Source organism: Felis catus, chromosome D4, assembly GCF_018350175.1.
Source record: "Felis catus isolate Fca126 chromosome D4, F.catus_Fca126_mat1.0, whole genome shotgun sequence".
NCBI classification, from domain to species: domain Eukaryota; kingdom Metazoa; phylum Chordata; class Mammalia; order Carnivora; family Felidae; genus Felis; species Felis catus.
The window spans coordinates 32655235-32668177 of NC_058380.1; the positions used below are offsets into that span (position 1 = coordinate 32655235).

The 12943-nt window shown below is 37.1% G+C and overlaps 1 protein-coding gene and 1 pseudogene across 23 annotated transcripts in view; one reads left to right on the forward strand and one right to left on the reverse strand.

The window, feature by feature from the left end:
• The window catches only part of KDM4C (lysine demethylase 4C), a 430991-nt gene that overhangs the window by 211051 nt on the left and 206997 nt on the right, over nucleotides 1-12943 (forward strand). The window lies entirely within an intron of this gene.
• On the reverse strand, nucleotides 4172-4667 carry LOC102899460 (annotated as a pseudogene).

Sequence of the window (12943 nt, forward strand, 5' to 3'; positions counted from 1 at the left end):
GAACTGTAGTCAGTCAAGCTTCAGCAGGCATATACAGCAGTGTGGCTACTGCTTACTAATCATATTAAACATAGTTATATTCATTGCTCTGCCAGAATAACCAGTATGGACTTTTTAATGTCTGACTTTTTAGCTTAGCATAATGTATGTTATATTCATTTACATTCATTACATTGATTCTAATTTTACTTTTTTCTAATGTACACTTTCTTTTGAGACCACAAAGAAATGCTGGTTTGTTTGGAGTATGCCAAAGAGGCTGGAATTTGGTTCAGATTTGTGACTGGTAATGAAAACTTTATAAGAGAATGAATGTGTTATAGAAGCAGAATATTCTACTCATCTTTTGGAATTTATTGTGAAGAGTTTCAATATGAATAGATCTCTTTATATTTTTTACAGTTAATTAGCACATTAGATACTTTAAAAAATGTTTATTTATATATTTTGAGAGACAGAGAGAGTATGAGTAGGGGAGAGGCAGAGAGAGAGAATCCCAAGCAGGCTCCATGCTGCCAGAGTCCGACACTCAACTGACTGAGTCACCCAGGCACCCCAGTGTTAAATACTTTTTTAGAAAAAGTTCTTAGGGACACCTGGGTGGTGCAGTTCATTAAGCATCTGACTTGATTTAGGCTCAGGTCATCGTTTCATGGTTAGTGGAATTGAGCCCCATGTCAGGCTTCATGCTGACAGTGTGAAGCCTGCTTGGGATTCTCTCTCCCTCTCTCTTTCTCCCTTTCTCGCTTGCATGTGCATGCACGCGCGCGCGCGCGCACACACACACACACACACACACACACACACACACACTACCTGTTCTTTATCCATTCATACATGGACTATTTCCATAATTTGGCTATTGTAGATGCTTCTGCTATAAACTCAAAATGGATTAAATACCTAGATGTGAGACCTGAAACCATAAAAATTCTAGAGGGGAGCACAGGTAGAGATTTCTCTGATATCAGCTGTAACATCTTTCTATATACGTCTCCTGAGGCAAGGGAAACAAAAGCAAAAATCAACTATTGGGACCTCATTAAGATAAAAACTGCACAGCAAAAGAAACAATCAGCAATACTAGAAGGAAACATACAGAATGGGAGAAGATATTTGCAAATGACATATCTGATAAAGGGTTAGTATTAAAAATATATAAAGAGCTCAAATTCAATACCCAAAAAACAAATAGTCCAGTTAAGAAATGGGCGGAAGACATGAATAGACACTTTTCCAAAGAAGACATATACATGGCCAATAAACACATGAAAAGATGCTCAACATCACTGATCATCAGGGAAATGCACATTAAAAACTGCAATGAACTATCACCCCACACTTGTCAGAATGACTAAAATCAACAATACAAGAAACAACAGGTGATGGCATGGATGTGGAGAAGGGGGAACCCTCTTGCATTCTTGGTGGGAATGCAAACTGGGGTGCAGCCACTGTGGGAACAGTATGGAGGGTCCTCAAAAAGTTAGAAATACAACTTCCCTTCAATCCAGCAATGTCAGTACTTGGTATTTACCAAAAGAATACAAAAATACGAGTTCAAAGGGAAGTGTGCACCCTGAAGTTTGTAGCATATTAAATACTTCCATGCATTGTTTGTATCTGGTGAACATGTAAAGAGCAAAAGCTCCTTCAGCAATTTTTGTAGAATCTTAATAGGTTCTATACTTCTACAAATAGAACAATAGCCTTTCAATAAATGCTGGCTTCACTAACTGCATAATGCATCTGTTTCCTAAAATTGTCTTTGTTTAACATTTGTTTGTTTAATGTTTCTTAACAACTTTTTAGATGAGGGCACATTTCCGTTAAAATAATTGATTAAATTTCATAAAAATATGTAGCTTCTCCATTGGAATATATTGCTGGAAGTAATCAGAAATTTTAACCTGTAAATCTGAGTTCATTTTGCAAAATATCATTCATCATTCATAGTCAGCAATAACTAGGTGTAAATGTAGCAGAGAACATATTGGGAATCATATTAACACAGTTAACTAGTAACACAGTTAATGAGTTAACTGATAACACAGTTAATGAGTTAACTGTGTGGCAATTTCCCAAAGAGCTAGGCCTTTTTCTTCTGTAAGTTTGGGATGATGCAGGAAAGTTATTCCATTTATATTGAGTGGGTGGATGTTTAAGTAGATGTGAGCTAAAGATGGAGATTCAGGAGTATTAGTGGATTACTAATAACGTAACTTGTTTTAATGCTAACAAATTTTCCAGCAGGTTATTATTTACATGTGTAAAGAAAGAAGAGTGTTTAGGGTTTGGTTATAACTGAGTTAAAAATGGATAAAGGATTTAAGAATAGGAAGGGATGAAAGAGTTGCAAACCTGGTAGATTGTAGATCAGCTGGTCAAAAACAGGGTAAAGAAGGACTTATTACAGCCTTGCCAATTTAATACCCACATTCTGTAGTTAAGATTTCTGTTGGTGCTCTACCCCTGGAATTGTCTAAACATATTGTCAATGAAGTATCTGAATTTACTGAGCATTAAATTATCTGTTACAATAAAAGGTAGTTTGATAATTTAGAATAAAATTACATTTCAGGTCTAGTTATTGATTTGGGCCTTAATTACTTATCACTATCAGTCACATTTTTGGTTAAATAAGAGGTTGCTATACTTAATGCTGAGCAATGTCTTTGTTGCTTAATGTAGGAATAAAGAATGATTTTGCCTAATTATGTTAATGATACATTCTTCTTAATTCTTACTGTCATAGCTAAAAAACATGGGTTGTTAGAAAACAATGAAATGGAAAATACCTCTGTTCTCTTTGTTCTTTATGAAATACTCTTTCAAGGGATAGCTTGTAACACGCAAACTTTTGGGCTCTCTCAAAGCGAATAACAGTGATTCCATTGAACATGTGGCATTTCTACATTTTATGTACACTCCCATATTTTCATACCTTATATACTTGGAGATGTAAGACGTTTTTGCTGTCTGTTGGATAGGAAGTGGAGGTTACTGAATTTCTGATCTGAAATGGAAATTTTGTTGTGCCTTGGAGATAATTAACTGATAACCTTCAAGAATAATAATTTATTTTGGGGAGGGCTAGATTTTGGTATAAAAAATAAGGTGTTAAAAACTAGCTTTTCGGGCTAGTATCCAAAATCTATAAAGAGCTCACCAAACTCCACACCCAAAAAACAAATAACCCAGTGAAGAAATGGGCAGAAAACATGAATAGACACTTCTCTAAAGAAGACATCTGGATGGCCAACAGGCACATGAAAAGATGCTCAACGTCGCTCCTTATCAGGGAAACACAAATCAAAACCACACTCAGATATCACCTCACGCCAGTCAGAGTGGCCAAAATGAACAAATCAGGAGACTATAGATGCTGGAGAGGATGTGGAGAAACGGGAACCCTCTTGCACTGTTGGTGGGAATGCAAACTGGTGCAGCCACTCTGGAAAACAGTGTGGAGGTTCCTCAGAAAATTAAAAATAGACCTACCCTATGACCCAGCAATAGCACTGCTAGGAATTTACCCAAGGGATACAGGAGTACTGACGCATAGAGGCACTTGTACCCCAATGTTTATAGCAGCACTCTCAACGATAGCCAAATTATGGAAAGAGCCTAAATGTCCATCAACTGATGAATGGATAAAGAAATTGTGGTTTATATACACAATGGAGTACTACATGGCAATGAGAAAGAACGAAATATGGCCCTTTGTAGCAACATGGATGGAACTGGAGAGTGTGATGCTAAGTGAAATAAGCCATACAGAGAAAGACAGATACCATATGTTTTCACTCTTATGTGGATCCTGAGAAACTTAACAGAAACCCATGGGGGAGGGGAAGGAAAAAAAAAAAGAAGTTAGAGTAGGAGAGAGCCAAAGCATAAGAGACTCTTAAAAACTGAGAACAAACTGAGGGTTGATGGGGAGTGGGAGGGAGGGGAGGGTGGGTGATGGGTATTGAGGAGGGCACCTTTTGGGATGAGCACTGGGTGTTGTATGGAAACCAATTTGACAATAAATTTCATATATTGAAAAAAAAACTAGCTTTTCCAATTACTGATTTGAATTTCTGAAGGAAATATAAATTAATATATTTGCTTGTGTTTTTAAAATGAATCATTTTTGTTATTTTGATTTTTTTTAGTCCAAAATGCTTCATTTTTTTAATTTAGCTTTCTGACTCTGTGCTTGTGCCTTCAACACTTTCACAACCATTTTCTGCTCATCAATAAGGAAAGCATGCTTGATCCTGTCATGAACACACTTAGCACACATGGAACCACCATATGCCCTGCTGATGTGTTTTTTCGTTTTAGACAACCTCGTAAGACTTAGGTCTCACAGCACGAACTCCTCGAAGTCAGTCTGGGTACACGCCACATATGGATTTTGGTACTTTTGCAACCTTCTTGGTATAAAGGTAAATGATTCTATTACCAGGGGGTTTGGCACAGCCTAGTTTTGTTAGGGCTGTAGTGTAGGACAGCCTACAATGGTATGTCAAATTCTGGACCATTTTGAATGCCTATAGATGCCATCCCTGGAAGAGGAAAAAAGGACTGAGTCATTTTTATTCTGTGCAGTTTTGTTTTGTTTTGTTTTTTTAAAGTAGGCTCCATGCTAAGTACAAAGCCCAACGCAGGGCCTGAACTAACGACCCTGAGGTTAAGACCTGAGCCAAGTTCAAGAGTCAGATACTCAACCAACTGAACCACACAGGCACCCCTATTATTAACTTGAATTTGTAATGGATCTGAGAAAGGACATCATATCACATTTATGTAATATTCTTACTATTTTTTTTTTAATTTAAATCCAAGTTAGTTAACATATAGTATAGTAGTAATTTCAGGAATAGAATTTAGTGATTCATCACTTACTATAACACACAGTGCTCATCTCAACAAGTGTCCTCCTTAATGCCCTTCACCCCTTTAGCCATTTCCCCCACCCAACACCCTACCAGCAACCTTCAGTTTGTTCTCTGTATTTACAAGTCATTTATGGTTTGTTTCCCTCTCCATTTTTGTCTTAGTTTTTCTTCCCTTCCTTTATGTTCACGTTTTGTATCTTAAATTCCACATGAGTGATCATATTATATATGTCTTCCCCTGACTTACTTCGCTTAGCATAATACACTCTAGTTCCATCCACAATGTGGCAGATGGCCAAGATTTCATTCTTTTTGATTGCTGAGTAATATTCCATTGTACTCCACATCTTCTTTTTCCATTTATCAGTCAATGAACATTTGGGCTCTTTCCATACTTTGGCTATTGTTGATAGTGCTGCTATAAACATTGCGGTGCATGTGCCCTTTTGAATCAGCCCTCCTAAATCCTTTAGATAAATACCTATTAGTGCAGTTACTGGGTCACTGGGTAGTTCTATTTTTAATTTTTTGAGGAACCTCCATACTGTTTTCCAGGGTGGCTGCACCAGTTTGCATTCCCACCAACAGTGTAAAAGGGTTCCTCTTAACTCTGCATCCTTGCCAACATCTGTTGTTGCCTGAGTTGTTAATTGTAGCCATTCTGGAAGGTGTGAGTAGTATCTCATTGTGGTTTTGATTTGTTTTTCCCTGATGATGAGTGATGTTGAGCATTTTTTCATGTGTCAGTTGGCCATCTGGATGTCTTCTTTGGAGAAGTGTCTATTTATGTCTTTTCCCCATTTCTTCATTGGATTATTTGGTGCTGAGTTTGGTAAGTTCTTTATGGATTTTGGATACTAACCCTTTATCTGATATGTCATTTGCAAATATCTTCTTTCATTCTGTCAGTTGCCTTTTAGTTCTGCTGATTGTTTCATTTGCTGTACAGAAGCTTTTTATCTTGATGAGGTCCCAATAGTTTATTTTTGCGTTTTTTCCCTTTACTTCTGGAGACATGTCAAGTAAAAAGTTTCTGTGGCTGAGGTCAAAGAGGTTGTTGCCTGTTTTCTTCTCTAGGATTTTGATGGTTTCCTGTCTTATGTTTTGTCTTTCATCCACTTTGAGTTTATTGTGTATGGTTTAAGAAAGTGGTCCAGGTTCATTCTTCTGCATGTCGCTGTCCAGTTTTCCCAACACCATTTTCTGAAGAGACTTTTTCCATTGGATATTATTTCCTGCTTTGTCAAAGATTAGTTGGCCATACGTTTGTGGGTTGATTTCTAGGTTATCTATTCTGTTCCATTGACCTATGTGTCTGTTCTTGTGCCAGTACCATACTGTGTTGATGATTATAGCTTTGTAATAAAGCTTGAAATCTGGAATTATGATGCCTCCAGATTTGGTTTTCCTTTTCAGAATTGCTTTGGCTATTTGGGGTCTTTTCAGTTCCATACAAATTTTAGAATTGTTTGTTCTAGCTCTGTGAAGAAGCTGGTGTTATTTTGATAGGTATTGCATTGAATATGTAGATTGCTTTGGGTAGTATCGACATTTTAAGAATATTTGTTCTTCTAATCCATGAGTATGGAATGTTTTTCCACTTTTTGTGTCTTCAATTTCTTTCATAAACTTTGTATAGTTTTCATTGTAAAGCTTTTTCATCTCTTTGGTTAGGCTTATTCCTAAATATTTTATGGTTTTTGTACAACTGTGAATGGGATTAATTCCTTGATTTCTCTTTCTGCTGTTACTTTATTGGTGTACAGAAATGCAACAGATTTCTGTACATTGCTTTTATATCCTGTGACTTTGCTGAATTTATGTATTAGTTCTAGCAGTTTTTTGGTGGATTCTTTTGGGTTTTCCACACAGAGTATCATGTCGTCTGTGAAGAGTGAAAGTTTGACTTACTCATTGCCAATATGGATGCTTTTTATTTCTTTTTCTTGTCTGATTGCTAAGGCTAGGACTTCCAACAGTATGTTGAATAGCAGTGGTGAGAGTGGACATCCTTGTTGTGTTTCTGACCTTAGGAGGAAATCTCTCAGTTTTTCCTCATTGAGAATGGTATTAGTGGTGGGTCTTTCGTATATGGCCTTTATGATCTTGAGGTGAGTTCCTTCTATCCCTATTTTCTTGAGGGTTTTTATCAACAAACGATGTTGTATTTTGTCAAATGCTTTCTCTGCATCTATTGAGAGGATCATATGGTTCTTGTCCATTTTTTATTGATGTGATGAGTCACATTGATTGTTTTGTGGATATTGAACCTGCCCTGCATCCCAGGTATAAATCCCACTTAGTCATGGTGAATAATTTTTTAAATATATTGCTGGATCCGGTTGGGAAATGTTGAGGTTTTTTGCATCCATGTTCATCATGGAAATTGGTCTATAATTCTCCTTTTTATTGGGGTCTTTGTCTGGTTTTGGAATCAGGGTAATGCTGGCTTCATAGAAAGAGTTTGGAAGTTTTCCTTCCATTTCTATTTTTTTGGAACACCTTCAAGAGAATAGGTATTAACTCTTCCTTAAATGTTTGATAGAATTCCCCTGGAAAGCCATCTGACCCTGGACTCTTGTTTTTGGGAGATTACTAATTCGATTTCTTTACTGGTTATGGGTCCGTTTAAATTTTCTATTTCTTCCTATTTCAGTTTAGGTAGTGTACATGTTTCTAGGAAGTTGTCCATTTCTTCCAGATTGCCCATTTTATCGGCCTATAATTCCTCATAATATTCTCTTATTCTTGTTTTTATTTCTGCTGTGTTGTGATTGCTCCTTTTTCATTTGTGATTTTATTTATTTGGGTCCATTCCTTTTTTTTTTATATAAAACTGACTAGTGGTTTATCAATTTTGTTAATTCTTGCAAAGAACCAGCTCCTGGTTTCATTGATCTGTTCTACTGTTTTTTTTGGTTTTGATTGCATTGATTTCTGCTCTGATCTTTATTATTTCTTGTCTTCTGATGGTTTGGGGTTTTATTTGCTGTTCTTTTTCCAGCTCTTTAAGGTGCAAGTTTAGGTTGTGTATCTGAGATCTTTCTTCCCTCTTTAGGAAGACCTAGATTGCTATATACTTTCCTCTTATGGCTACCTTTGCTGCATCCCAGAGGTTTTTGGCTGTGATGTTATCATTTTCGTTGGCTTCCATGTACTTTTTAATTTCCTCTTTAACTTCTTGGTTAGCACATTCATTTTTAGTAGGACTTTCTTTAGTCTCCAATATTTGTTGCCTTTTCAAATTTTTTCTTGTGGTTGATTTTGAGTTTCATAGCATTGTGCTATGAAAATATGCATGGTATGATCTTGATCATTTTGTACTTGTTGAGGGCTGATTTGGGTCCCAGTATGTGGTCTGTTCTGGAGAATGTTCCATATGCACTGGAGAAGAATGTATATTCCACTGCTTTAGGATGAAATATTCTGAATATATCTGTTAAGTCCATCTGGTCCAGTGTGTCATTCAAATCCATTGTTTCTTAGTTGATTTTCTGATTAGATGATCTGTCCATTGTTATAAGTGGGGTGTTGAAGTCCCCTACTATTACGGTATTATTATCAATGAGTTTGAGTTTCTTTATGTTTGTATATATTTTGGTGCTATCACGTTTGGAACATAAATGTTTACAATTGTTAGGTCTTCTTGGTGGATGCACCCCTTAATTGTGATATAATGCCCTTCTTCGTCTCTTGTTAGAATCTTTATTTTAAAGTCTAGATTGTCTGATATAAGTATGGACACTCAGGTTTTCTTTTGTAGACAATTAGCATGATAGATGGTTCTTCATTCCCTTACTTTCAAACTGAAGTTGTTTTTAGGTCTAAAGTGGGTCTCTTGTAAACAGCATATAGATGGATCTTGTTTCCTTATCCATTATGTTACCCTTTGTCTTTTGATTGGAGCATTTAGTCCATTGACATTTAGAGTGAGTACTGAGAGATATTAATTTATTGCCATTTTATTGCTTGTAGAGTTGGAGTTTCTGGTGGTGTCCTCTGGTCCTTTCTAGTCTTTGTTGCTTCTTGCAGGGTGGTTTAGTGGTCATGAACTCCTTTAATGTTTGTTTGTCTGGGGAACTTTTAATCTCTCTTTCTATTTGAATGACAGCTTTGCTGGATAAACAATTCTTGGCTGCATATTTTTCTGATTCAGCACATTGACTATATCCTGCCACTCCTTTCTGGCCTGCCAAGTTTCTGTGGATAGGTCTGCTGCAACTGATCTTTCCTTGTAAGTTAAGGTTTTTTTTTCCCTTGCTGGTTTCATGATTCTTTCCTTGCCTGAATATTTTGTGAATTTGACCATGATATGTCTTGTTGATGGTTGGTTTTTGTTGAATCTAATGGGAGTCCTTTGTGCTTCCTGGATTTTGATGTTTGTGTCTTTCCCTAGGTTAGGAAAGTTTTCTGCTATGATTTGCTCACATAACCCTTCTACCCCTTTTTCTCTCTCTTCATCTTCTGGGACCCCTATGATTCTGATGTTGTTCCTTTTTAATGAGTCACCAATTTCTCTAATTCTTAAATCGCGTTCTTTTGCCTTAGTCTCCCTCTTTTTTTTTCTGCTTCATTATTCTCCATAAGTTTGTCCTCTATATCGCTGATTCTCTGCTCTGCCTCACCATCCTTGCTGCTGTGTCATCCATTTGAGATTGAAGCTCAGTTATAGCATTTTTTACTTCATCCTGACTAGTTTTTATTTCTTTTATCTGCATAGAAAGGGATCCTAATCTATTTTTGACTCCAGTTAGTATTCTTATTATCGTGATTCTAAATTCTGGCTCAGACAGCTTGCTTGTATCTGTGTTGGTTATGTCCCTGGCTGTCATTTTTTCCTGCTCTTTCTTTTGAGGTGAATTCCTTCATTTCGTCATTTTGAAGGGAGAAAACGAATTAACAAGGTAAAAAAAATTAAAATTAAAATAGTTAAAATAAACAAATTAAAAATTAAAAACAACACAGATACACACAAAAATTAAATAAATGATGCTTGATCCGAGGTGTGTTTTGGTCTGGGTGTTGAAAGGGGCTTGAAATATTAGAGAAAAAACGGGAAAGAAAAAAAAGGAAATTGTTTGAAAATTTGAAAAAAATGAATACACTGAAATAAAATGAAATGATGTAAATAATAGAGTTTGAAAAAAATTACACAAAAGTAAAAAATACAGTAGAAAAAAATTAAAGAAAAATATTTTTAATAAAAATTGAAAATATAAATCAATTTTTTGTCTTTATATTCACAAAAAAAAGAAAGAAAAAAGAAAAAGAAATTGAATAGATGGACCAGCGAATGGACTGAAATATGATTGAAATTAGTTCATTTTCCCCTGGAAGTCAAACTATGAAGTAATTTGTAGCACTAACCACTAAGCAGGTAGAGAGATTTGTGTTCCTGAAGAGTAAGGTAGGCCCAGTTGTGTGGGGCTTAGTGTAATGGCTCCATTCTCCACGAGATGGCGCTGTTTACCTTACTGGGGTGGATTGTTGTGGTGCTTTAGGTGTGTATGCACATGCACAAGAGTGGTGAAAATGGCGTCACACAGCTACCCAGCCTCTAGTTTCGGAACTCTCTTCTCCCCGATCAGCAATTGTGCACCTATCCTTTGTCTTCAGCTTCCATCCACTCCCCGGTGTTACACTGCCCGTGACCAAGCCCCAGGCAGCACCTCCTTCCTGAGTTTTATCTCAGATGCAGCTGTTTTTCCTGACTCCTTATTTCTGAGGAACTGTGAGTTTAACCCATTATGTCCCTCTTTGGGAGGGTCTCACTGAGCAATGGTTGGGTGCAGCTGGCACATTTGTGGGACTGTGCTACTGCTGATGCCCAAAGACTGCGGCTGGGTGCCAGCCCACCCCAGAAAAAGTTCATGCAATCATGTAGCAGCAGTGTTTCAGGAATTATGGAAAATCACAACACACATCTGATTCCAGGTTTCACTCCCCAACAATCTTGTTTTGGCATCAGCGAATGTGGTTGTTCTCTCAGGTCCATGGGGCCTTTGTCTGGAGAGGGGGGCACACAACCTCTACCAGATGTTCTCCCAACAGGGGAACCACCTCTTCCCATGTGGCCTGAAGACCCCTGGACTTCACTCTGCTCCTGTGGATTCACTCTTCTCACCAGAGCACTGTCATGTATCGAGCTGCAGAGATTCAGACTCTGTGCCTCCTCTGTTTATAGAGTCTTAGTGGAATTTAAACCCTCTCCTTTCTCCCTTCTCCCTTTTTAGTTCAGTCCCTGTGGCTGTCTCCACTTTTCCACTTTCTCTCCAGCCGTTTTTTTGGGGGGGGTGTTTTTCCCATATTCTCCCTCCCCCCATCTCTGTCCTCTCTCTGCAAGCAAAAACAGTTCCCTGTCCTCTACAACTCTCTCCCCCAGTTCACCTCTCTGTGCAGTGTACCTGCTGAGTTCTGTGGTTCAGGTTGTGCAGATTGTTGTGTTAATCCTGGAATCAGTTTTCTAGGTGTGCAGGATGGTTTAGTGTTGATCTGGCTGTATTTTATGGATGTGAAACACACACAAAACTTCCTTGCTGTTCCACCATCTTGGCTCCTCCCCCTGTGAATAATTCTTTTAATGTATTGTTGGATCTGGTTGGCTAGTATCTTGTTGAGAATTTTTGCATCCATGTTCATCAGGGAAGTTGGTCTGTAGTTCTCGTTTTTAGTGGGGTCTTTGTTTGGCTTTGGAAGCAAGTAATGCTGGCCTCGTAGAGTGAGTTTGGAAGTTTTCTTTCCATTTTTATTTTTTGAAACAGCTTGAAAAGAATAGCTGTTAGCTCTTCTTTAAATGTTTTGTAGTATTCCCCTGGAAAATCATCTGGCCCTGGACTCTTGTTTGTTGGAAGATTTTTCGTTGCTGATTCAATTTCTTTACTGGTTATGGGTCTGTTCAAATTTTCTATTTCTTCCTGTTTCAGTTTTGGTAGTGTATATGTTTCTAGGAATTTTTCCATGTCTTCCAGATTGCCCAATTTGTTGGTGTATGATTGCTCATAATATTCTCTTATTATTGTTTATATCTCTGTGTTGTTGGTTGTGATGTCTTCTCTTTCATTCATAATTTTATTTATTTGTGTCCTTCCTTTTACTTTCGGATTAGTCTGGCTGGGGGTGTATCAATTTTGTTAATTCTTCCAAAGAACCAGCTCCTGGTTTCATTGATATGGTGTATTTTTTTTTTTGTTTTTTGTTTTTGTTTTTTATTTCAATACCATTGATTTTTGCTCTAGTCTTTATCAATTCCCTTCTTCTGCTGATTTTTGGCTTTATTTGCTTTATTTATTCTTTTTCTAGCTCTTTTAGGTGTAATGTTAGTTTGTATATTTGAGACCTTTCTTCCTTCTTTAGGAAGGCCTGGATTGCTATATACTTCCTTCTTATGACCACCTTTGCTGCCTCCCAGAGCTTTTGGGATGCTGTATATTCATTTTCATTGGCTTCCGTGTACTTTTTAATTTCTTCTTTAATTTCTTGTTTAACCCATTCATTCCTTAGTAGGATGTTCTTTAATCTCCAAGTATTCATTGTTTTTCCAATTTTTTTCGTGTGGTTTATTTTGAGTTTCATAGCGTTGTGGTTTGAAAATATGCAAGGTATGATCTCGATCTTTTTGTTCTTGTTGAGGGCTGATTTGTTATCCAGTTTGTGATCTGTTCTGGAGAATGTTCCATGTATACTTGAAAAGAATGTGTATTCTGCTGCTTTTCAATGAAATGTTCTGAATAGATCTGTTAAGTCCATCTGGTCCACTGTGTCATTTGGAGCCATTTTTTTTCTTATTGATTTTCTGCTTAGATAATCTGTCCATTGCTTTTAGTGGATGTTGAAGTCCCCTCCTATTATCGTATTGTTATCAATGAGTTTCTTCATGTTTGTGATTAATCTATATATGTATTTGGGTGCCTTCCTGTTGGGGGCATAAATATTTGCAATTATTGATCTTCCTGGTGGAAAGACCCCTTAGTTATGATATAATGCCCTTCTTCATGTCTTGTTACAGTCTTTATTTTAAAATCTAGATTGTCTGGTATAAGCATGGCTACACCAGC